This window comes from Coturnix japonica, chromosome 1, assembly GCF_001577835.2.
Source record: "Coturnix japonica isolate 7356 chromosome 1, Coturnix japonica 2.1, whole genome shotgun sequence".
Classification (NCBI taxonomy): domain Eukaryota; kingdom Metazoa; phylum Chordata; class Aves; order Galliformes; family Phasianidae; genus Coturnix; species Coturnix japonica.
The window spans coordinates 112,222,468-112,247,325 of record NC_029516.1 but is presented as its reverse complement, the minus strand read 5'-3'; the positions used below and the strand labels follow the sequence as shown (position 1 = coordinate 112,247,325).

The 24,858-nt window shown below is 41.5% G+C and overlaps 1 protein-coding gene across 4 annotated transcripts in view; it reads right to left on the bottom strand.

Moving 5' to 3' along the window:
• Window positions 1-24,858, bottom strand: part of MID1 (midline 1) — a 234,112-nt gene that overhangs the window by 117,282 nt on the left and 91,972 nt on the right. The window contains exon 1 of one of the 4 annotated variants that reach the window (XM_015886989.2): window positions 21,090-21,360. The exons of 1 other annotated variant lie outside the window; for it this stretch is intronic. The gene's annotated coding sequence lies outside the window, so the exon portion shown is untranslated. Of the gene's footprint in view, window positions 1-16,358; window positions 16,595-21,089; window positions 21,361-24,858 lie in introns of those variants that run through there. 2 more of the 4 variants (XM_032441298.1, XM_015886998.2) reach the window with 2 other exon arrangements.

Genomic DNA, 24,858 nt, shown 5'->3' with positions numbered 1-24,858 from the left:
CTGCCTTTAGATACTTCTTCTACTTTTAGGGAAGTATCAATAACACACGTACACACAAGGAATAAGCAAAAACAACAACAAAACAACAAACAAAATATTACTCAGCTATATCATGAAAAACTGCAAATTCAGATGACTGACCTAAGCAGGACTTTCACTTCTAGATTACAAAGTAAATTATGTTATGTTATCCAATTTTTATACCAAAGTAACAGAGAAAAGCATCTGACAATACGAACAGAATTAATCATGCATATGTCAGTGGAATTCAACTGCTCATGGCCTGAGCGGTGAAAATTAGACATAAGACGTATGAGTCACTCAGTCAGTGAGTGGTGTTAACTATTCAGCAGCATTTGCGTGACATTCCTCCCCCAAAACAGTTGTACAAAAAACCTATTCGACATACCTTCATGTTGCATAGGGAACATGGATATCCTACACCCATATCCATCGTATCTCAGATGCAAAGACAGAGCTCAAAATAATATATATCAGAGATAGGAGAATATAAAGCACTCAGAGCTTAATACTTCAACATCCACTTGAAATTCTCAAATAAATATCTTTCTTTACTTTGAGTCATACCAGTACTTAAAGGGCCACAAGGGCTTAAAAAGAAGATTTGTTCTGTCTAGTCTGAAGATAAATATCACCCTATTGTACCAGATGAAGTACACCAGTTCCCAGAGTTTTGGCAATGGATTGCTTGTTTGGAAAAGATCTCAAGTACATTGAGTAATGCTTGTTCTTAGGGCTAAACATTTTTTTAAAATGTTCACTCTTTTAAAGCAGTCTCCCATATATGTGTTTATCCCATGATTACACGCCTGACAGAATCAGGGCCAAAGGGCTACAAGTCTTGCTTTCGACCTATATATTTCAGAAGGAGACACTGATTCGTTTGAGAAAAGGAAATACTAAAAATTACGTAGCTTATTTTTAAACTAAAAGATCTAGTTTAGACACAGGAAGATTTCATTTTATTTGTCATACCTCCCTTTAATCATCCATCTGTCCTTTACAGGTTCTCAGGGAGCAGAAAGGAATTGTGTGATGGCACACAGCATCTGGAGCAGGCTGACTTTTCCAGGATAACTGGTGTGTGAACTGATTAGCAGAGTGCTCAGAGAGAACAAATCAAGTTCATATTCACCTCTCCCCATCACATCTGTAACAATGCCATGAACCACCAGAAGGCTCCTTCACATCACCCTTGCAAGCATGCAAGTCAGAAACAGGCTATAGAAGAATGATTTAAAAGTTACTATTGTGTTACATTTGACATAAAATAGATGTTTCAAAGTGCTTCCTAGACTGTGAGTCATTCCAGTTTCTGCGCTGCTACAAGAGCTTAAATCTTCCTGTGCAAAAGCCATGCCTGCAAAAGCAACCCAATGTCATGAGCCAGGAAAACTACCTCCTCACTGAGGGTTGGAGTTCACACATCTACCTTCACCAGGTTAAAAGCTGAATTTCCTTATGAGATAAAGATAAGATTACTGGAGCACCTGCACTGCCAGTGACCACTACAACACAATGTCAATGACCACAATTTTGCCACTTCAGTGTTTTACAGTGCACCAACCATCTCTCCACCAACCTCTTCCAAAGTACTTGTGTGTCATTTGGGCTGGGAATACCACTGCAGACTGAAATCTGGACATGAGACCTCTAGTGAGTTTTGCCAGATGTGTACAAAATTAGGAATGTGTGCAATAATCAATCTTGGCAATAAGGTTGGACTACCTGTGCTGAAACAGTGCATAAGTTGTCTGACACAAGTCACTGTCCTCCTTATTGAAGGAAATATGGATTCAGAGACCTTGAAGAAAATATGGGTTCAGAGACCTATCTGACAAATATTCTGATGCAGAGCTTGAACAGATCTTGGAATTAGTTTGCTTATGATACTGGTATATAACACAGCTGAGAAAACTCAAGGCTTCATTTTTCCCCATTCTTACTGCTGTGAGGGCATACAACACCTCATGTTTTCAGAAATGCATACAAAAACATACATTTCTTGTAAGTCCACTTTTTTCAGAGAAGTGCTCAGCACTCTTTAAAAAGAAAAAAGTAAAACAGTAAGATCCATTTAATACACTGCCAGTGGCTCTTGAAAACGCAGGCTGTTCTCTCTGCCCATTATCTTGCATAAGCAAAATATTAAGTTGGTCACAGAGCCAGAAAAGTTCTGTTTGCATCTGTCCCCAGAGTGTCTCAACATATGCAGCACTCTGTATGCCACAATTTCCTTCCTGAATCAGTTTCCTCTCCTTTCATCTCAAAGTACTCAGCTAAAAAGTCAGAATTTGATGGATATAGTTCTTCTAAATGATAGCCCAACACTTTGAAGTTTGATTTTCTTCCTTGCCAGTGTTATACAACAGGCTCCTTATTTTCCTGCAGCATATTTTGGTTTAAATACTAAAATAACAGGACCTTAATGGAACATAAAATGACTATATCATTGTAGATAGCCCTTTGCTGCCAACCATTCCATACAATCTTTACCATGCATGGCTCATTACACAAGAAACATTTCCAGTTTTCTTGTGCCTTAGCCCCATTTCATTAGTATGTGCTGTTCCTTCACGGATCATAACATATTTTTAAAACAGTCCCATATCTTAAAATACCAAACTGTTCAACACATTTTAGTTGTTTGTTTGTTTTAAATTATTGGCATTAAATCACTACATTCAAACAGTCAAACAGAGAAGATTATATGTGACAGTTGCCTGAACAGAGAACACTTGTTAGCCTTTCTTTTCAGCTTTATGAATGCAGGAAAAGCATGAGGTATCATTTGGAGGCTAAAAAGAATATATCATTTGAGCATACCTTCAGAAAGAGTTTTAGCCATTGAAACCCAGCAGCCGTGGGCAACAAAAATTTCCCATGGATTTTAAATTCACAGAATTGGCAGACCTTTTGTAGAGGCAAGGGGTAAAGTTCACGCATTTCATAGCTTCACTAACTCCAAGAAACAAGGGTGCCTTTATGTACTCCTGAGCTTTTCTATAGAAGGGATCCTTCCACTGTTCTCAAAGATAAGTAATAATATATCTCAGATACAATACTCCCATACTAGTGAGCAATACATCCTCCTAAGTATATTCATATGCTTGGTTATCACATATTCTGTACCTTGGGTTAAATTATAACATTTTAACAGTAAAATGCTGCCTACCACCTTGAAGAAACACTAGCTGCCTTTTGCAGCTCAGATTCCTGTAAACGGGGGAAAGAGGCAACTCTGCTCAAAATGGATGCCTGGGAAGACAGAGCTAAACCTGAATAATCGGCCCCAGCAGGGGGCTGGCAACAAAGCCCTGAGAGGAAGTTAAAAGGATTAGCAGTATCACACTTCCTAGTATTAGTGAACCTCCCTCTTACCCTGGTGCAAATATATCTCTCCTACTAACCTGCCCTTTATCATTTTTACTGTAATGAAAACAGCTAAATTACACGCATGTGGTAACTTAAACTCCACACCTGAGGTACAGACAAACCACTGTGCCTTTGTAAGAGGTTTGAGCGTGGTCTGCTCATTAATCTGTGCTGCTAACATCATCACTCCAAAGGAGCCTGGTTTGGTAGGCTCTCCGCCCTCTATCCCACCCACCATGTCCCGGCCTGGGGCTCCCAACACAAGAAGGACACATAGCTCTTGGAGCAGGACCAGAGAAGGGGCAGGAAGATAACCAGAGGGCAGGAGCACCTACCCTGTAAAGAAAGACTGAGGGACCTCACTGTGGCCTTCCTGTACTTGAGGTAAGCTTACAAGGCAGGACAGGGACTGACCTTTTACACATTCGGACAGTGACAGAACAAGGGGGAATGGCTTTAAACTGAAAGAGGGAAGATTTAGGTTAGACGTCAGGAGGAAATCCTTTACCCAGAGGTTGGTGAGGTGCTGGCACAGCTGCCCAGAGAAGCTGTGGTGCCCCACACCATCGAGGCTGGATGGTGCCCTGGGCAGCTGAGCTGGTGGGGGGCAGCCCTGCCCATGGCAGGGGTTGGGGCTTTGAGGTCCCTTCCAACCCAAACCAGTCTGTGATTCTATGATTCCATGATAACTGATGTCAGGGAAAACACAATTTAACAGATAGAGGAGTGTCCACAACAGAAGCTTACAGATGACCAGATTCTACTCATCCTTGACTTTTTCATACTCGATGCACACCTCAAGGACCCAATTTATCTGAACCATTTGAAGAGGTTTTCATGCAAAAGGAATTGTGCTCTGGAAGTACTGTGGGCTATAAAAGAACCCTGAAGGGAACAGGCTATCATAGCTGTCCACACTGTCTGTGTCTGTTGTTAGATGACTCTCATTAGAAGAGGACAGCACATTCAGAATGCTTCCAGTTAAATATTCACACTTCCTGGAATACAAACATGTACTTAAATTGAGACTGGAATAGCTCATTATAAGGACATCTCATAATATATTCTACAAAGGGCCTTCAGCTAACAAAAAAGAAAAGATGAGTCAGTGAATTTCCTTCTTACTTGGTAGACATGTGCAAATGTTTATAATCTTTAAAACCTACAAAGCACCACATTTAGATTCCCTGATGAAGTCAGGTTTTAAAAGGCAAGATGGACTTCTGCTGTTTCCCATATGCAATATTTCTGCCTTACAAATGCTTCAGTTTTAACTTTTTTTGTTGGTTTTTTTTTTTTTGTTTTTCACTTTTTTAATGAGATTGAGAAAGAGTATTGTTGGATTCAAATATAGCATGAAGTTCTTGCAGTCTTCTTAAAAATCCCCAGCCTATTAGAGATGCCTTTCCCCCATAACATTCCCTTGTTCCATTCCCTTGTTCTGTAGCTGGCCTACCTGAAACACTAACACAGTACTCCTTCATTAAACGTGTCTTCTCAGACAGCAGAAAAGCTCAATATTATTTCCTTTATTCTGTATTGTCCTGCTTAGGTATAGCCTATGTTAAGTATGCATATGTACATTCATCACTATTATCTTTTTTAAGCCATATTAACACTTTCCTTCTTTAAGTTAAATAGTGCCCCATGTAGAAAACTACAGCTTCATGATGTTATGTCAATCCATATGTTTGACAGATGGATAAAAATTAGTTATACAAGGTTTTGTTGGGAAAGGCATGATCCTACAGGTCCATTTGTATTTATCTCCTCTTCCATTTGATACAAATAATCACCCATAGATTTTGACTCAAAGGTCTAAAATCCAATTATTAAGATAAGTAAACTTGTTGTGTGCATTGATACAAAGTCCCTGTGTCAGCTGCTACGATTTCTTGGGGCAACTGTTGCTGAAGCCAAAGCATTCTATGATGCTTTCCATTCAGATCCAAGTTGGGTTCCCTGACCTCCTGAGCACTTGGAGTGAAGTTTAGACAGGTACTAGCTTTCTGTCAGCCTAAAACTATTTAATCTGCATCTTCATGCCAAGGTGAACAGGAGAGATATAGCAGCAGACATGAAAACACAGCTAGATACTCACTTCATACCTATGCTAGTGTCATTTAGCTCAGAAGTGCTTGGAAGCACCACATAAACGAGAAGTGTAAGTCTTCAGTTACAGTACAGTAACACAGAGGTATGGAATTGTAATAGAGCCATGAACTGTCCCAGACCAGGCTTCCTGTCTCAGTGTATTTACATGTAAAATAGAAAGATAAACCTGCAAAATATTAAGAATACCAACCAAGTACAAAACCTTTGACATAAGGCTCTAAAACGCACACCCATTTCATCACACATCTGTGCATTCTTTCATTCATTGAAATGAAATGCTCTGAATATTTGGAAAATAAGATCAACACATCTCCCTTGCATGCTCAGAGCTACACTGATATTATACAGTCTGGACTGAAACTTTCCAGGTCAGATGTGGACATACTGAGTATATTTTGTGGAGCAGCCTTCTCTTCTCTACAGACACAGACCACTTCCTATTACCATCTGCAAATTTTTCCATAAGAACTTGCTGCTAATGCAAGATAGCAGAAGTTTATGTCCCTCACTGGAAGTCATTCTAGAGGCATTTATGGCCTTAGGTCTTATATACCATTTCACTTAAATATTTATGATACTATGACTCCTTTCATTACTTGTGTAATCAGAGTTTGAAGAACGGATACTCTTTATGTCCTTCTGAACTACTGGTACATCACTGCTGGCATTAAGCAACTAAAGATTGCAATCAGCTCTTATCTACATACTACTACTAAGTTTTGCATCTCTTTTGCTTCCCCGACAATCCCGATAGCTGAATTATAGCCTGCTGCTGATGCCCTGTGAAACCTTTAGCATCCTTTTTTCTTCATTTCTTAGAAAGGTACATACATGTGTGTCTGCAAAGAATCTGAAACACAAACTTGTTTGTTTCCTTATTGTAAAAGACCAAGAAGAAGCATGGTACCTGCAATGCTTATTATTGGGTAGTTTCACAAGATAATAATATAGGCTAAGCTAAGGACATTTATTCACCATATTATGATTTCTCATTATATTGATCTATTCTGGAAAAGAGTTATCCTATGAGTATAAAAAAAAAAATGAGCACTTGGAAAAATTATTATCATTAATAAAATCAGAATGCATAATCAGACTAAGCACTTCTGACTACTGGAGACTTAAAAAAAAAATGAACATGCTTATTTTTAGTAGAACTGAAATATTTTGGATTTCATAAATTCTCTTTCCTATCATCTGGTCCAACTCAATTTCACAATGAAATTATCTGGTTTAAAAATTCACATGAATTCTTCACCTCCTGTTTCACCAGGTACTTTAATGCCAAGAAGTATTTCACTTTCATTCACAGATCAAGATTTCTGACAGAAGAGTTCCCTACTGAAAAGTTCAATTTCATCATAATTGACATATTTTATAGGACTATGTCTTCTTGAATTAAATGTTTTAAGATATGCATCAAATAAGTGATTTCAATTAATTTTCTCATTTTTTTAAACACAAATATTTTTGTTCCTCTATGGTATGTAGAACATAAAATTCAGTGCTTTAACACAATAATCAGAATTATTGCTCAGTCCAAATACGTCCCAGAACATCAATTCTGTGCCTTACTTTAGGGTTTTGTCATCTGAAGATAAAACGCTTTTAGTGAGCTGCCTGGTTTGCTTGGGTGTTTTGGAGGGGTTGGTTTTTTTGGAGAGTAAGAGAGAGAAGAGTGATTTGTTCTTGTTGGGAAAGAAGGTACTGTTTTAGGAGCATATTCCACATAGACAGCGTGCAGTTCAACCTCACAGTCATGACCTGACTATTACACCTCCTTAAGCAATCAGCATCAATTCTTATTGGTCACTGTAAAAATACGCTTCAAAACATCTTTCAAAGTCAATATTATAACCTCCATTTTCCAGACAAAATTAAGGTACCATTTTTTCCAAAGACTCTCCTGTATGTTATTGTCTAAGCCTTTCTTCTGGTAAATAGCTCATTTCAACTACACAGTGTGGAGAGGCTAAAAAAGGATTTGCCGTACTTGTAGAAGCAGTACACCAGAAAGTCAAAGCTGCCCCAGGCTACACCATCACTTAACAGAGTGCTAACACAACTGACACAAAAAGCATCTTCTCTTACAACTGTTTTCATAAAAATAAAGTCTAACAGAATGTATCACCAATAATAATCAAAGGTATAATATTGACTCATCATTTTTACTACATACAATTTTTAACGCCATTCAAGACTTCTAATACAACTCCTGCCTACCACTCCAGGGCACAAGTGACAGGAGCCATGGAAATTGGTTGTATTCTCTTAACAACTCTCAAATTTTGCCTACAAAACAAAGTAGTGCGGCATGGAGATTCTCCTGCTTGATTAAAGCAGGCATGCACTAGGAGCCTTCTTAAAGAGTTTTGCTTTTTTTTCCTTTTAAATATAAGTCTTTCAACAACAACAACAGCAAAATAGAAATGAAAAACAAATTGCTACAGTTTATCTACATGCCACTTTGCATCCTATTTCTGAAACAAGAGTTGACAGGCCAACATATGTGACCAATAGCCACTATTCAGAGTTAAGCTCTGCAAATGGTGACTGACATGGAGCTGGGCATTCCATTAACCAAGGGAATTAACAGTCGCAGACCAGCCAAAATAAACTTTCCTCTGGGTGTTAATTGTTCTGAGTATCATTCTTTCCCACACACTGGGTAAATATTCTTGATCTTTGGATTTGGACAACAAACACCCCTATTAATTACATAATTTGTCCATTATCACCTGAAGACGTCCTTAACCTTTACCTACCCAACACAAAAAAGAGAACAGATTAAGTAAACAGCCTTCTATTTAAATATAACTAGATCTCCAAGCTCCACTACCTTGCTTAATTTGCTACAGTACATATGCCATGCAAATTGCAAATGGCATGTATCGGCATATCAGAACATATTCATACATATTCTTTAAATTTCTGATGGATAATTCTAAGTGCTTTCAACAGAAACACTACAAAGGTGAGAAAATGAATTAACTCAGTCATCTTTCACCTCTAAAAGCTGGACTTCAATCTGGCTTGAAGTACAGCACTGTATAGTATCTATCCATAACATACAATCTTCTAACTGATGTCACCTCTTCAATATTGCTTTCAAAAACTAATATCTCACGCAACTGGGCTGTTGATATAGTTTGGGAAAAGGTTGTGATTTGGGAGTAAGCATTTTCATCTATTTGCAAAATAAAGCATGATGCTTTTGTTTTCCTTCTATCTGAGAGCCAGACTGTCAATTCTGTAAGATGGTCTTTCTCCACACAGTGGAAGAGCTACACGATCAAGAGTACTAAAGGTCTTTATTAGAGGAATGAAGCCCTTTTTAGCACAGCTTTGTAATATAGAATTTCCCATAATTTCTTACACTGATGCTGCCCCCATAAGCCTGGATTACAGATTTCAGAATTGAAGATGCATATAGTTATTGACATATTTGACTTCTTAACTGATCATTTATACCTCTAGAACTCAAGGGCAAAGTTCCAGCTCTGAGTAGAAAAAGTTTATTCACACACACTATACAATAAACTCAAGTTTTAAAAAGCCATATGCATTGGAATTTGACCAGAAAATTAATATCTCTTTAAAAACCTAAAAGCTTAAAAATCCAACACAATAGTATATATTTATCTTGCTAAGGAATGGCATGTTCAGAAGATGAGCTTTGTTCTCCCCATTACAACTTTACAGCCTAAAGCTAAGGGGCCTGAAAAGGACAGGTATCATCAAAAATGGTCCTTCCAGGAAGAGACAGATCAGACAGTTCAATGGAGAAAGTATAGGAAACTAAGCCTACTGCCTTTATCTCCCTTTGCACATATTTAGAGGTCATTATCTGCCTTAATTTTCTGGCCACTGCCTTGATTCTCTTTGCCTCCAGGCTCCTGAAGTTTATGAACTATTCCTCCTTCTATACAGGGACTATAAAAAATAAGGGGACAAACACTTTAGCAGGGTCTGTTGTACTATGACAAGGGGAAATGGTTCCAAACTAAAAGAAGGTAGATCTAGCTTGGACATAAGGATGATGTTATTCACAGTAAAGGTGGTGAGGCACTTGGCACAGGTTAGCCAGAGAGGTGGTAGAAGCCCCATCCTTAGAGACATTTAAGGTCAACCTGGACTCTTGAGCACTTGCTCTAGTTGTAGATGTCCCTGTTTGTTGTAGGAGCGCTGGACTAGATGACCTTCCAACTTGAACCAACCTATGATTCTTGAATCCCCACAAGCTTCAATAACAGTTTCTGTATTCACAATTTTCTTCCTCAGCTTTCCTAACAAAATTTTAAGAAAAGACTGATAACTTTCCTCTTTCTCCAGGTTTCTCTTGCTCTGTTTTTTCCTCCCACATAGTAATTTCTCCTTCAGTTCTCTTTCCGTTTTTCACTTCTGTCCTTTATTTTCTAAGTAACTATTCTCATCTCAGAAACCTATCCAAGTATTTTAAAATGCACTTCTGTCAAGAAAAATGGAAACCTGCTTTTCCTTTTGAACAGGAAAAGCACAAACAGCCAAATCTGTCCCTGCCTTACACTTTCTTTCCTCTCAAGTACCTCAAAAAGGTAAACACGTTTTAATCATACCCTAGCACAGCATCAACTAATGACAAAAACATCAACCCTCAAAAATCTTCACCCAAAAATATTTTCAAACTTAGGATTTTCAAGGAAAATTTCCAGTTCACTGATGGAAAGAAGCACAGTCAACAGGTTAAAGGAGGTGATGCTCTCACTCTACTCTGCACTATGAGATCCCACTTGGAGCAGTGCTCCCAGCTCTAGGGTCCGGAGCACATGAAAGACATGAGCTTGTTGGAGCAAGTCCAGAAGAATACCATAAAGATGATCAGAGGTCCTGGAGCACCTCACCTATAAAGACAGACTGAGAAAGCCCACATGAAGAAATTCTTTATTATGATGGTGGTGAAGCACTGGAACAGGCTGCTCAGAGAAAGTGTGGATGTCTCACCCCTGGATGTGTTCAAGACCAAGCTGGGTGAGGCTTTGGACAACCTATCTAGTGGAAGTCATCCTTGCTAATGGCAGTGGAGGTAGAACTAGGTGGTCTTTAAAGTCCCATTCAACCCACATCATTTTATGAAAAGTGAAGAGTGTGGGGGGGAAATAATAAAATGCCAATCTCCTTCTTGTTTGTCATGCTCAAATTGCCAGCTGCCCATCAGCCAGAGCAGAAATCCCAAGCTGGCAAAGCCTACCTCCCAAATGAGATTAAAAACACACTTGAAAATAGATGGAGATAGCATTTCGCCTCTTTCTGCACTGTACCTCTCTTCTACCATGTTCACCCTACAACTCCTACGAGCTCCAGTGCTGTCCAGATACCTAGTGATAGAGCAGGAGGTTGCCAACAGGAAGGTGAGGGAGCAGTATCAGAAACAGTAAAGCAGAGATGGGAAGGGGGCAGTGAGGCTTGACCCTGAAAGGTGAAAAATCATTGACTAGAGCAACAAACACAGACTTTGCTTCCAACAATAAAACAGCATTGCTGTCTCTCGAGGCATACTCACCTCATCGGCTCGAGACAAACTGGGAAATAAAGTGCCCTTCTCCACTAACTTGCTTAGTCTCATAACAGTTTCCAGATTTTCTAGACCACAGAGACACAATCTGTCTTCCTAAAGCTAATGGTTCTGCAATATTTACAGGTATAAATTCATGGAAACAGACAATAGAAAAATATCATGGAAACACACAAATCTTACAAGATCCATGACCTAATACCCCAGGATTTCTAGTCCAGAAAGATACATAATGCTTGAAAAGTAACTAAAGCCTTTTGTGGGCAATCACACATTGACATCAAGCTAAAGAGGGAAAGTGTGGTTTTATTTTGATTTTCTTACCTCAGTTGGGAAGCCTCTCTTGGAGGCTGCAAACTAACTTTCTTAATAGCCTTGACATGAGCTTTAACAAAGGTAAATATAATGTCCTGTACCTGGAAAGAAGTAATCCCAAGTAGCAGAGAATGTGGACTGCAGAGCAACTCTGATGAAAGGTAGCAGGGGACTGTGTGAAGCATCACACTGAACATAAGCCACCAGTGTTCCCTGACAGGAAAGGAGGCCAGAATCAGGAAAAGGAGTCGGTAAATCAAGGAATATGACTATTTTACTCTACTAGGTACTTCTTAAGCCCTGCCTGGAATACTGCACCCACTTTTGGTTCCCTCTGTTGACAAAGTTTGAAAGGGTTCATAGAAGGGCCACTGGCATAATTAGTGGGCTACAGAAATTGACATGAGAAGAAATGTTGGAAGAACCAGATTTGCTCAGTCCGAAGAAAACAAGAGTCATTGGGGAATCTAATCATACTTCTTGAATATCTAGGAAGTTTGTTGCAGAGCAGATGGAGTTACTCTCTTCCCAAGAGTGCCTGCTGTCAGGACAAAAAGCAATGGGCATGAGCTGCTTCCAAAGGAAATTCTCAGGATGTAAGAAAAAGAACCTCCTCCCCATGACAGTAGTTAGAGGTTGTGAGAGGTTCTTCTTATTTGTTTATAAACTATCACGGTCTTGGATCATCAGTGTACAAACACAAAGATACTCACTACCTGGGCTTATACTGCTCTAGGGATACATTATATTTATTTCCAGTCCTTGCTAATTGCTCATAAGCAGTTTACACCTTATTTTTCTTTAAAGGGAGAAGGAGGGATTAGTATACTTCTCTCATGACATTTTCTTCTGCAGTTGAGACATTCAAGGAGAATTATACTGTGGAAGGATTTTTTAACCTTCAGAAACAAGGCTTAATTAGGGATCAAGAGCAAATGTTACACTACAGAAGAGGCATCGCTGAGCACTTGCTCTTGTTGGGCTTTTGTTCCAATTAAGCTGGTTAACTAGAGATGTTAAGGGCATTTGCATCTGAAGCATATCCAAAGATCTTATACAGCTATTACAGTTTTAATTTTTATTCTAGCTGAAACAACTCTGAGTTAAGTGGGACCTCTTGAAGATTTGATGCTTTTGCAAAGAGATAGTGAAAAAGCTGCACAGCTCTCACTTTATTTTACCACCACAAGGAGCAAGCTCATGCTGAAATTTAAGCACAAATTTCTTACAATTAAAGACATGTCAAATTAAAATGAACAAGCAAACCCCCCAAAACGGGAAAGAAAGCCTGTGTTTGGTCTCACACTCTCACCTGATGTGCTCAGCGTTTATCACAAGGGATACAATTTACCTCTTGAATAACATAGTAATTTGAAGGGGAAAAATCCATCCCATCTTGGCAATTCTGCTAATTTCAGCAGGGGCAAAATCAGGCATCAGAGTTCCTCAGTTTGGATCAAACAAGGCTAAGAAGCAATAGCTTCAACCTTGCAGTACCTTGCAGTGGTGACAGAGCAGTAAGGGACGTAGCTGTGGGTATGTAGGTAAAAGCAAGGGTGAGACAAGAGTCCTCCCTTTCTAGCATTCAACAATATACTGTAATTGGCTACAGCAGCAACAGATTATTTTTCCACCAGAACAAAGAACAGTAGCATTTAATCCTTAAGTTTATCCCTGATGTACCACAATTTGAGCCCTGGCAAATACAAAGTCTTGCTTTACAAGTCCAGATGGTAAAGGGGGGGGGGGGGGGGGGGGGGGGGGGGAAGCACAATGTAACAAAAATGTGAAGGGATGTCCTTGTGATTTTGGTCAATACTGAAAGAAAAAACTCAGTTTTTTCCAAGAGGAATATACAGATGACTTCAGGTGGGACCCTACATTTCAAAGGAAAAGCATGTGTAATAGTTCCTTTAATCCACTCTATTTTACATAAGCATCCAGGCAAAGTTAATAATTCTATTGTCTAGTCATGGAAAACCTTCATGAGAAAGGTGTACATGGCTACATGAGTTAGCATAGTGATTATTTGTGAACTTGATGAGCTTTATAGGCAAGAGGGACGAAATTTATCTCAAATTTTGTAGACACAATTTCACTGTGACTAAAATCACTCCTTTATGCATCTCCTCTGTGCGAGAGAAAAGAGAATCCAATTTCATGAGATTTGGGTTTGTATCATCGTTCCCTGAATCTCCAAAATTAGCCTGAAGGATCCTTTTAGAGAGTAGGTAAATATATATATAAAATATTACGACAACACTGCAATGCAAAAAGGATGTTAAATTGCTCATCCAAGGAGATGACATAACTAATACTGACATAATTTCCAAGCAGCAAAGCAAAACTAGGTCAAATCACATTGACCTATCTAACATAATAAGCTTTTTTTCAGATTTTTACAATGTAGACTGTGTCTGCAGGCATTAATGTCCCCTGTTATCAATGTATAGTGTTGTCACTCTACTTTAATGTCTTATCACCATGTTGTGTTAATTAGACCAAAACAATATAGTGCACTTTTGAACTGCTTAGCTCCCAGTTTGAAGTCTGCCTAATCTATACTTCTGAAGTTATCCAGTTAGAAATGAAGTCATTAACTTTTTACAGTCGCTTGTTTCAGTAGATGCTACCAGGGTTGGTAGAATAGTGGAGCTCTGCACACAGGTCAAAACCCAAGCTCTCAAGCTGCATTATGTTTGTCTGCATACCTAATGTGTGTCATCTAGCAAAGTGCACACTGATTCTGATACCACTTTACAGTAAACTCAACCAAAATACAGCGTGAGTATCCCACACTCTTGGTTGTCAAATGTACCTTCCCAAGCACTGTGTCCACACTTAGTGCTCTCAGAGGGACAGCCCATCTCCTTGCCCAAGGCAGCCTCACCTTCCCTCTTGTTGCTCCTCTGCACATCAGATTTTCTGCACACATGTTTTACAGTGAGATTATAAACAGAGTTGTGTAGGTTTCTGGCTACAGCCTCACAAACTCCCAGAAAAAGTGGAACAGGAGAAGGTAAGAGTAATATGTGCCTGTGTCCCTGCCTCCAGAGATGAGGTGGGACTGGAGAAAAAAAGGCTGAATGCTTGAGGCCCCAGCTTGCCAAGAAGCTGGAAGGAAAGAAGTCGAGGCAGAAATCAGTCCAACTTCACTGGTTCCCAAAGCAGTGTCAATGGAAATTCACTCCCATTCCCAAAATGTCAATGGAGCTTAAATCATCCTGGGGAATATATAGATTCTACAGCAAAGGCATAAACTTAGGGTAAACCAAAAAAGCACAACCCATATATTCCAGTGATAAACCCCCTCCAGTACTTTCAGAGTATCCCTGGTGATGAAGAATACCTTGAAACTTGGATGCTGGCTATTATGATGATAAAATGGATGGATTTGGCAGCTTCAGCTCTAAATATATAGATAGTGCATTTGCCGTGTTTCTTTATTCATGTCTTGTTTTGATGTCTCCATTTCCCCCTCAGAAAGAAAAATCAAAGTAAAACAGAAAATAAATAAATAAATGTGAAGAATTCATATTTCCATATGGGACAATTATTGTAAAATATATAATTTTTTATAGAACCATTTTGCCAGAAGAGTCTGACTTCCCAGAAGTCTTTAAAAGAAAGGATCAGCTAATGCTCAGAATAGTTTCTAAGAAGGAAAAATAAAAATGAAGATATCAGAAATGATCAGATGTCTCATCTGTGCAAGCTCTTGCTTTGCTTGACTAAAAGTAGTCGAGCAGCTCTCTGGTGCCAGGGATGAGAGCCCAACCTGACACTGGTGGAAGGAGGGGCCTCAGTGCCCCACTGCGGCTGTTCAGTAATTAAATACCTGGAGGCCCAAAGAGCCAAGTTAATGCTATTAGTCATGGACACCTGCTTGGGACAGAAAGCAGGTGCAGGACCAGGATTCCAGTCCACACGTCCCACAGAAGGCTGCTCCCACAAGGGCAATCCTCTATTCCCCAGTGTCTCTGGTACCCCAGAAAGCTTCAAGCAGTAACAGAGAACTTTGTTCTTCCCAGTTTTTACATCCATTATGGCAATGGATAAGCAGCGCCAGAGGCCGCAGGTGCCCAGGCAGCATGGCAGCTGGGGCAGAGCATGACAGGCAGCTGTCAGTGTTGCTGGAGGCACATGCACAAGGTTGGCCTTCCCACCCCAACACGTGGTGCAAGTATCAGAGTCTCCACTCGCTCCTTTCTGAGGCCATGAAACACCCCTCAGAAAATGTTTTTGTTACAGTCTGTCACGCTACAATGAAAAATCCTACCAGCCCTGTGGATCTCCTCATTTACTGCCCCACTAAGCCAGGGGTAAAAGCCTGAACACTGCTATTTGTTTTACTGCCTTCAAATTGTTCTTAGCAAAGCATCTCAACACTTATGTAACCAGAAAAAATTTATCCTACTTCAGGGCCAAACAAATACAGCCTACTTTCCAGTTTCTTAAGTCTTCCCATATCCCCCTGGGAAGATATAAATTATAATGATAAACAACCACGAGATGACAGCAAATAGGAAAGATTTTTAAAGAATTAAGAGTTATTCTCATTGCTTAGGAAAGAGATCAAAATCAGCTTCCTACCCTGCAGCGCCTTTTCCAGCTCTCAGGCAGTGATCTCGGGGATATACAGTAATTCCTCACAGCTTGCTAAAGCATTACAAGCTCCAAGCTGCAATAAAAGACTTCCAGTCCAAGGAGAGGCTAAAGAGCACTGTACCCTAACAGCCCCTAAACTCAGTTCGAACAAACCCCAGCATACTCTCACAAAGGCTATTCTTGGGGCTGTGTGGGAACACAGACCTGCTCCTCTCTCCCAGCTCAGCCCTCAACCCTCAGCCAGCCCAAATTGCTTCTCCGTCTTCCCATTCACTGAGCTTCAGCATACCCATCCTTTGAGCATTCACCACCACAAGCTCCTCATTCCCAGCAGCTCATTTTCCCTGACCCCGGGCTGCCGTAAACCCCTTACCTCTGGTGCAACTTTGCAGAGCGACTCTAAGCCCAGGCAACTTTTTTTTTTGCAGAGCTCTAGAGCTGCTGTAGCACTTTGTGCCGCTGCCTTCGTCCCTTCCCAGTGGGGAAGCCCTGGGACAGGCCAGTGGGGGAAGGAGTCAGCCAGCGGGGCCCAGTGCCGGGTGGGAGGCGAGGGCCAGAGACAGGCCCCATCAAAGGCAGGAGGCCTGCTGGGGATCAGAGAGCGAGATACGCATCTAAATAATTCAGGCACTAATAAAAGCTCTGCGCCAGGCTCTGCGAGCTGGGAGAGAAGGCTGAATCTTGGTGTCTTTCGAGCTGTAGAAACGCCATGTAACTTAATAACCCGATGCTGATAAACCAATATTATTTTAAGAGTATCCCACAAAGTTAACAAGGAAAGTGGCTGTGCCCAGTTTCATTGTTTTATAGGTTTAGCTTCAGGCTGAAATTCTAACGAGTGAAGGTTTTGAGAACTTCAAGTCTGACCTCTACAGGTGAAATAGGTACAGTAGCACTGATCTCAAAATGAACATCGTATTTTGTGGAATTGGAGAAAGGACCAGATGTAATAGAAAACCCCAGGCTATCATCATTACATCATTAAAGTCTTATTTTTAAAACACTACATTATCTGTGGTAATTTAGTTCATCCAAATGCATTCTTGCAAAATGCATCCATTCTGCAGCAAAACCAGAAGGACATCCAGCATGAATATACTTGCATTCCGAAGTCTTACAAGGTTTTGTTCTGCTTTTTATTATTCCTCCCCCTCCCCAATCTTCCATATGATCTGCTCCTTCAGCGCTACAGAAACAAACGCTACTTTGAAACCGATAACATACATTTGTGTTTTGCAAAACTGATGTTTTTAAATGCCCTGACTGGTGCCACCTTTTTCTAATCAGAACCAACCACTCTAACAAACTGCCCTTTGTCCGGTGATCCCATCCCCTCTGTTCCCACCAACCTACAGCACATGTTGCCATAGCTACACTGCACGTCTGTTTACCACACAAGTGATCAAAGGAGGCAGACAACACACACATACACACACACACACGCACCAAATCCTCACCAGGTTTCCTATGGAGCAATGCTCCGCCACTAATTAACTGATACACTCTCTGCCTGAGGACTTTGTACACTTGTTTTCTTTATTCTGAACGGTACACACACAAAACAACAGGAAAACTGCATTCTCTGAGATGCTCATTCTCCCCTTACAGATCAAACAAACAACAAAATGTCCCAGGAGGAACTTTAAAGAGAGTTTCCTAAAGCAAGGCTAAGGATTAGAGCACCCCAGGATACGAAAACAGCTTTTCCACTGAGGAACACATTAAGAATTCTAAAAGGTATGCAAAAGAAAATAGGAAATAAGAAACACATGCTAAGAACTTAAACATCTGTAAGCAAAGGGGATGTTTTTGTGTTTTGCATGTGTTATTCACTGAAACCGTACACAGCATCTACTCATTTGGTGAGTTGCATACACACTAAAAGCTGCATAACTGCAGACACTGTAACTAACTGTAATGGCCTTATGTGCCTTAGAAACAGTTTTCTAGCTGGCCTGTCAGTTAACAGTCATTTCGTTAGACCTCTTTTGTGATGGAGGCCTCAACTCTGCCTTGATCAAAGTCAATAGGGCCTCAATAGGAAGAGGCCAAGGCATGGAGTTGCATTTGTTGCCAGGACACTCCCATGAGCTGCTCTTCAGGGATTTGCTGTGGGTGAAAGTAAGTGAAAATGCAGTGTTAAAATTCATCAAACATTTGTTTTTCCATTAAGTGAGCTTAGGGGTCTTAAAACAGAGCTCACAGTGCCCTCTCCAGTTCTGCAGCAAACTGAGGGAATTCAACCAGCAACAGCCTCCAGTCACAAAAAGCCACCTTTCTGCACATAAAATCTAAGCACCTTCTCAGAAGTCTCCATCACTTGCACACTGCCTTGCTTAGGCATGCCTTTTTAAGTAACAAACTGAACAGTTATCTGCAAAGCAGATGTGTTTCCTGCAAAATATTCTTACACGTCAGGTTAGCTGTGGGTTTTTTGTTTTGTTACCTTGCAACCATGCTAAATTCCTTTAAAGACTGCAGTTGTAGTTCCCATCTTTATACTTGCGGCATCCTAGCACACTAAAATGAGTGTTTTCCTGTGAATACTTACACTTTTACAGGTGCACAGTGACAAGATATTCAGAAACACAGCAACAAGAAGGAAATGTTTCCATTTTGGTTACTGAAGCCTCTATGCGAGGTCATTTATTTCTAGTGGGCAGCAAGGAGACAGCTCTTGCTGAGGTTTTCAACAATCAGCTAAGAAATGACTGCTTTTTTATATACCTGTCTCATTTACAAACCTCAACACAGCATCCTGTGCCAACCCATTACCTGTTAGAAACCAGCACTTGGTGCAGTGGTTAAGTTGGTTGAACCTTATCTGTTCAACAAGTTGCATATTACGTTTCTACAGTAACTCCTGTACTCCCTTTGAGGAGATGAGTGCACTTATACCAGATACACTGTTGTTCATTGTATCACTGTTGTACCTGTTGTTCATTGTATCACTGTTGTACCCGCCAGCTTCTTTTGGGCCAGTTCAGTCACCAGCACAATTGCCTGACAGTTAACTCTTCAACCCCAAGTTGTAGCTGCCACCAAGATCATCTCTAGTTGGGAGTAGCTGGTCTCTGAACCTTGTATAAGAGCAAGGAATCAAGTCAACCTTTCCACCATTTGGTGTAAAGATGGGAATAGGAGTACCTGGGGAGGGCAGGAAGGCAACAGGACAGGGAGGGAAAGAGGACACTGTGTAGGCACTCCACACAGGAGGGCAGTAAACAGGCCAACAGGAAAGCCATCTGCACATTCCTCTTTCCCATAAGAACGGGAAACTACTAACAGGACCATGGGCTCCAGGTGCACGTGGTACTCATTCACCCAAGTGGCAGCCCTAATTACGTCCTTGACAGCCCCATACAGTTAGCCCATGGCTCACCCAGCCCTCAGCTCCCACCCAAAAAAGCAGCCACCCCCCGGCCACCAGCCCCTCCAGCACGCCCAGCCTTCCCCTTCCAAACCGAAAATAGCTGCGCACAAGAAAACAACCAGACCCGGGGAAATACTTTTAAATCGTTCCCTTGGCTCAGGGTGCGAAACCGCACTCGGGGGCAGGTGTTTCAACAAGCTCTGGCAGCCCTTCAGCTGGCCCTGCCTCCCCAGGAGCAACAGCTGGGGAGGGCGGCGGGCAACCGGGGCGTGCCGGGCCATGCAGGAGCCAGCGCCGTGCCTGTGCCTGCACTGCTCCTCAGGCGGAACGCCTCCTTCACCTCTTCCCTTGGAGCGGGAGGGAGGGTACCCAGGCTTCGCAATATCATTCTCCTTCTCCGTTCTGTTTTAACCCACCAGCTACGAAGCTCAGTAAGACATAAAACCGGATGTTTCAGGTGAGCGGAGCACGTATTTCCCAGAGCGTTTTACTTTTTTTTTTCTTGCTTTATTGTCAGCCTGCAACCGCTTCTTTCTCTGTTCCCCATTGGCAACCCCCTGTGCCAAAGTAGCCTCTTGCGGCGATAATGGCTTTTGATGACTGCGTGCATCCGACTGACCATCCCGAGGTCCGCGGTGTACAAAATGCCCTTCATTTGGCTTCGCAAGGACAAGAATTTCCCACCCTCTTAAAAACAATAGGAGTATTTTATTGCCTGGTGGGAGAAGGAAATACCATTCCCCCTCCCTCACCTGCATTCTCTCCTTCTCCCTTCGCCACCTCCCTCCACTCAGAGGAGAGCAGGGTGAGGAAGCTGAGATTTCCCTCCACACTTTCAGAAAGCAAACACAAAACAAACGCTCCATTTGCACTACAGGTGCAAGATCTGCACACGCGCTCCCAGGGCATGTAGTCTAAAAGTCCCAGTGGGAGCTGAATGAATAACACCCATACAGAAGAGTACCTTCTCTCGTTTCCTCGCATTTACCCATTGGCTACCTAGAAAATAACATACTAAGTGCAAGATTCGGAAGCAGACTGGCAGGGCTTTGTGAACTAGGACAGATCTCTGATTCAGCCTTCAGACCCGGCCCCACCAGCTTGCCTGGCTCCCACAGGCTCTTCTAACTGCATGTTGTTGTTGCAGAACTAGGAACAGTGAGAATCAAAACCATCTCACCACTGTTCCTTTTAACTGGGGGAATGAGAATAAAAGCTCCTTTTGTCCCTTCAGGTGAATAGGAAAGAAACTCATTTGAATAATCTTGGGGAAAAATTTCACTAGAAAACCCATTTTAAAGTACTTTTGTGAGCCTGTAAGACAGCTTGAAACTACCACGTTTTAAAGCAACCAGAAGATTAAAGCAGTGGCAGGCAAGGAGCTCACGCAGAGCAGTTTAATAAATTATCCCCGGGCTGAATTATTGGCGTGTTTAGCCCCATAACACAGCGAGCCCTTTCCTTTTCCATGTCACAGAGACAAGCCCACACAATACATGCAAGCGGGAATTGATTTACGGATCTCGCAAACGCCGTCCGTCCCCTAAACAGGCGCACAGCGACCCGCACGGCAAGGAAAAATTGAAAACCGGAATAAATAAATCTCTTAGGCTTCCCTTTCCCCCGAAACTTACTTTACAAGAGGTTAAGGAAGAGAAAAAAAGAAAAGAAGCCTCGGTGCTGCCCAGCGCAGAGCGCGGTGCTCCCCCCGCCCGGAGCCGCGCTCCTCACCTGCCTCATGGTGAGCTTCCCATCATCCATCCAGCCGGGAAGGGGCTACGCTGCGCCGCCGGCCGCAGGGCAGGGATCCATCAAGTTTCCCACTGTACGCAAGTTTTTTTTCCCCCCCTCGTCTTGGATGTTTTTACTTTTTTCTCCCCCCCCCCTCCTTTTATCCTTTGCTAGGGGGGACCCTTCCTAAGACAATGTCAAGTTTCCCAGCCTATTAAAAGTCAGGAGCGGGGAGGCAACTGTCCGCCTGGCTCCTATTTCAAACCGCAGCGCAGGGATGTAGCAGTTGGCTGAATCAGGCCGTGCCATCGCCTCGCCAATCAGGAGAGAGGGGAGGGAGGGAGGAGAGCACATAAAGGCTGCCGACATGAGGATTAGGAAAGCTTTCAAGGATTTGAAAGACTGAAAGCAGCTGGAAACAGTGTCTAGAGCTACAAAGAGGGAAGTCAATTTGCGCTGCGAGAGATTATTCTCATTTAACTGCTCCGGGTCTGCTTAAAGGGCTCCCAGGACTTGAGCAAGAACGTTGAGATGTCCAGAGAAACTCCCCAAGTCTCACAGCTATGCAGAACTCACAGCAGCAGCCCCACAAAGTGGCAATGTTTCATGCTAGCAGCAGCCATGGGTGTTACAAATGCACCTATTTCCTCGTGCCAGGTTAAAGAAGAAACTGTCATTATGAGAGCAGAAAGTTAGGGAAATGCAGTATGCCAGTTGTACGAAGAGCAAGTGCTGGTCTGCTGTGGCATTTTGTCTTGGTGGCAAATGCTCAATCGCTTCTGCCTGCTTTCCCTTCTTTAGGGTCATTTCCTGATCTCTGAAACTTTGCTCCTTGTGCAACATAATACCGGAGCCCAATTGCAACTTCAAAGCAAGTATATATGTATTTCTGATTTTAATGAGATCAGCTTTCATCTGCTGCCCCTCAGTGGCTTCCGTTAAAATAAACAAACAAAAAGGCTACGTACATGTATATATTTGTATTCCAGATCTGTAATGCCATTGTAATTTGAGTTACACCTTTCTTGAGTCAAAAAGAAATGAACGGAAAAGTGGAGAAATAGAAAATTCACAAATTCATACCACCCACTCTTCTCCCATTTCTTTTCCCCTAGCTTTATGTCAGTTCAGAAAGCCATGAGTCTCTCTGTTCCTCTAAAGGGAAAGCTGTCTTTTGATCTCGAGGGGACAATCAGGCATATCTGATGTCTGAAGAAAAGCCCCAACATCATGGATTTGCTTCGGTAAGGGTTTTATCTACCACGGCAAAATGCAGTCGCACTCCAGAAAAATTCCTATCAGGACAAGAAATCTTATTGAATTGAGCTGCAGGAAAAGAAAAGTGAAATAATAAGTTGTTAGAGTGATGTGCTGCCAGGATTTTAATTAAAGGCTTCTTAAAATATATTTGCCTTTCACTTATAAAAGCTAAAAGTGATAGATAAGCTCCAGTGCTGGGTATGTCACAGGGAAAGGAAGGTCTGAAAAATCTGCTTGTTTGCTTTCCCACTGAAAAACAACAATGATTTTTCTCTTAAGTGCTACCAAGAGGGGAGTTTGCATAATACTGGCACTGTCCAGCTGAGAAGCAGGGAGGGATGGAGGGAAAAGCTGATGTAAAGCACTTCATCCAGGGCCAGCTGTGCTCATCAGGTACATGTTCTGAAGTGGGAGGATCCCATTATGCTTCACTGGCAACACAAACCAAGTATTTTGATGGCTATTCACAACACCCTGCACAGGATAAGACCAAAGCAGAGACAACTCATTGATCCTCCAGTGATGGTCTTGTCAGGCATACTTGCACAATGGCTCCAAGCAGCTGCAATGCACAGAGTGGGGTGCATTAAGAGCACTTAACAGGAATGCTTCCCCTCTGATGACTAAACATAGCAGAGTGGACTGGTGTCACTTGAATTGAGTATGTGGTATGTGAAAACCTTTTACAATGGTTAAATCCAGGAGAATCCCCTCCAAGTTGCATTCAAAAGGAGGGTAATGATGCTTTTCTGAAGTAATTAGTGCCTTAGAGAGAAACTCTGTTGGTGACAGTGATTTAGGTAAAGGTGCAGCATTTCAAAATTAGCAAGGAATAGGAAGCAAAGAATGCAGAAGGATCTTGGATGCAAGAAAAGACCTGTGCTGGTTTTTAAACCTTCCTCCAGATATTTGTTTTCGCATCTGTCGCCCAAGTGTATGTATGTGTGTGAGAAAGTCAAACCATCTTCAGGGGAGGGAAAAAAGATTCTGGCCCCGAAGGAAGAAACTTTTACAGTCTGTCCAGTGGGAACTTGTGGAAGAAAGGCAGCCAGAGAAGGTGGTACCAGGTGTAAGTTCAGACAGTGCCAAGAGCAAACACCTGCATCACTGAGAGCAAAGTCATGGCTGGGAGCCTGACAGCCTTAAAGGATTCTCATGGATGTATGTTAAAAGACAAATGGTTACAAGGACAAAGTGCAGAACGAGGATTAGCTCAGTGGTAATCAATACGGTAGACAAGCCTGAAGGTTAAAAATTGTGCCAAGGCAATGACCATGATATGAGAAATGCAGAACTACTTCAAAATCTGAGACTTCTACTTGTTCTAATTTGTTAACTAAGCCTTCCATAATTAGCTACATTCTTTCCAATAAATTGCCAAATTCAAGAACAGTTTCACATGGATAAACCAGATGCAGAGCAACCTAACATGGAATAACTTGATTGTTGGAATATAAAGCAATTTTATGTAGTCCAGGCCAGCCAGATCCTTGCCAGTAGCACTGGTTGCAAAATAGGAAGTGAAAGAAAGGACTTCTTCTCATTAGGTGAATTTCCAGCTGCCATGGAAATCTTCCTTAGTGCAGAGAATTCAATGTAAACTACAGGCAGAAGAACCACTCAGTGTCCTCACTGAGCTGGGCCAGATAGAGATGGACCAGACCTCAGGGTCTATTATGCACAGTAGGAGTAAAAGACTTAGAGCAGAGAAAAATAGAACCCAGCACACAGGTTAGAAAGAACTGAACCTAGCTTGAAAATCAGCATTTTAAATGTCTTCAGATATGAAGTCTGTCACAAATAGATTGCCTTTACTTTGCAATAGACAACTGGAAAAACAAAGATGTGTGTGTTTTTTAAAATAAACAAGCAGCTGAACAGTTGCACTTTGGGAGGAAAAGGTAATATTCATATTCAAACTAATGTTGCAATTCATTTCTAATGTTTTTAATAGTTCCTCCCCTAGCAGATTCAAATTGGCACCTGCAGGAAGACTTGGATGTTCAGAATACAAAATGCTATTTAATAACCCCAGATAACACTAGAATATATAACTCCAGGCAACTCTGGAATGTAAAAATAACCTCCAGTAGAGCTGGCACAATAACACTTGAATTAGAAAGCTGTAAGTTGGAAAGATTTCTGAAAAGATGGCATAAAAATTAAAATAAGACTGAAATACTATCAATATATTTTAAAAAAAAAAAAAAGCTGTTCTCAAGATGTGAAAGTGTCACACTAATTGTAAAACACATAGCTAATGCATATAAGAAAGCGCAGAGTTGTTGAACCTTGCAAAGCAGTACTTAACTGCTTTTATCAACATTGCTGTGGTGAATGGAAGAAAGATGAACTAATTACCCTGGCAGAGTGTCTGACGTGGGTATTTAAACGCACAACCGACAGAAGTTCAGAAAATAAGACCAGCAATGTCAGGCAACCTTCAATTTACAAATGGAGACTGAAAGCTGCAGTGTACAAAGTCCTTAAGGCTGACCTTTGAGAAATC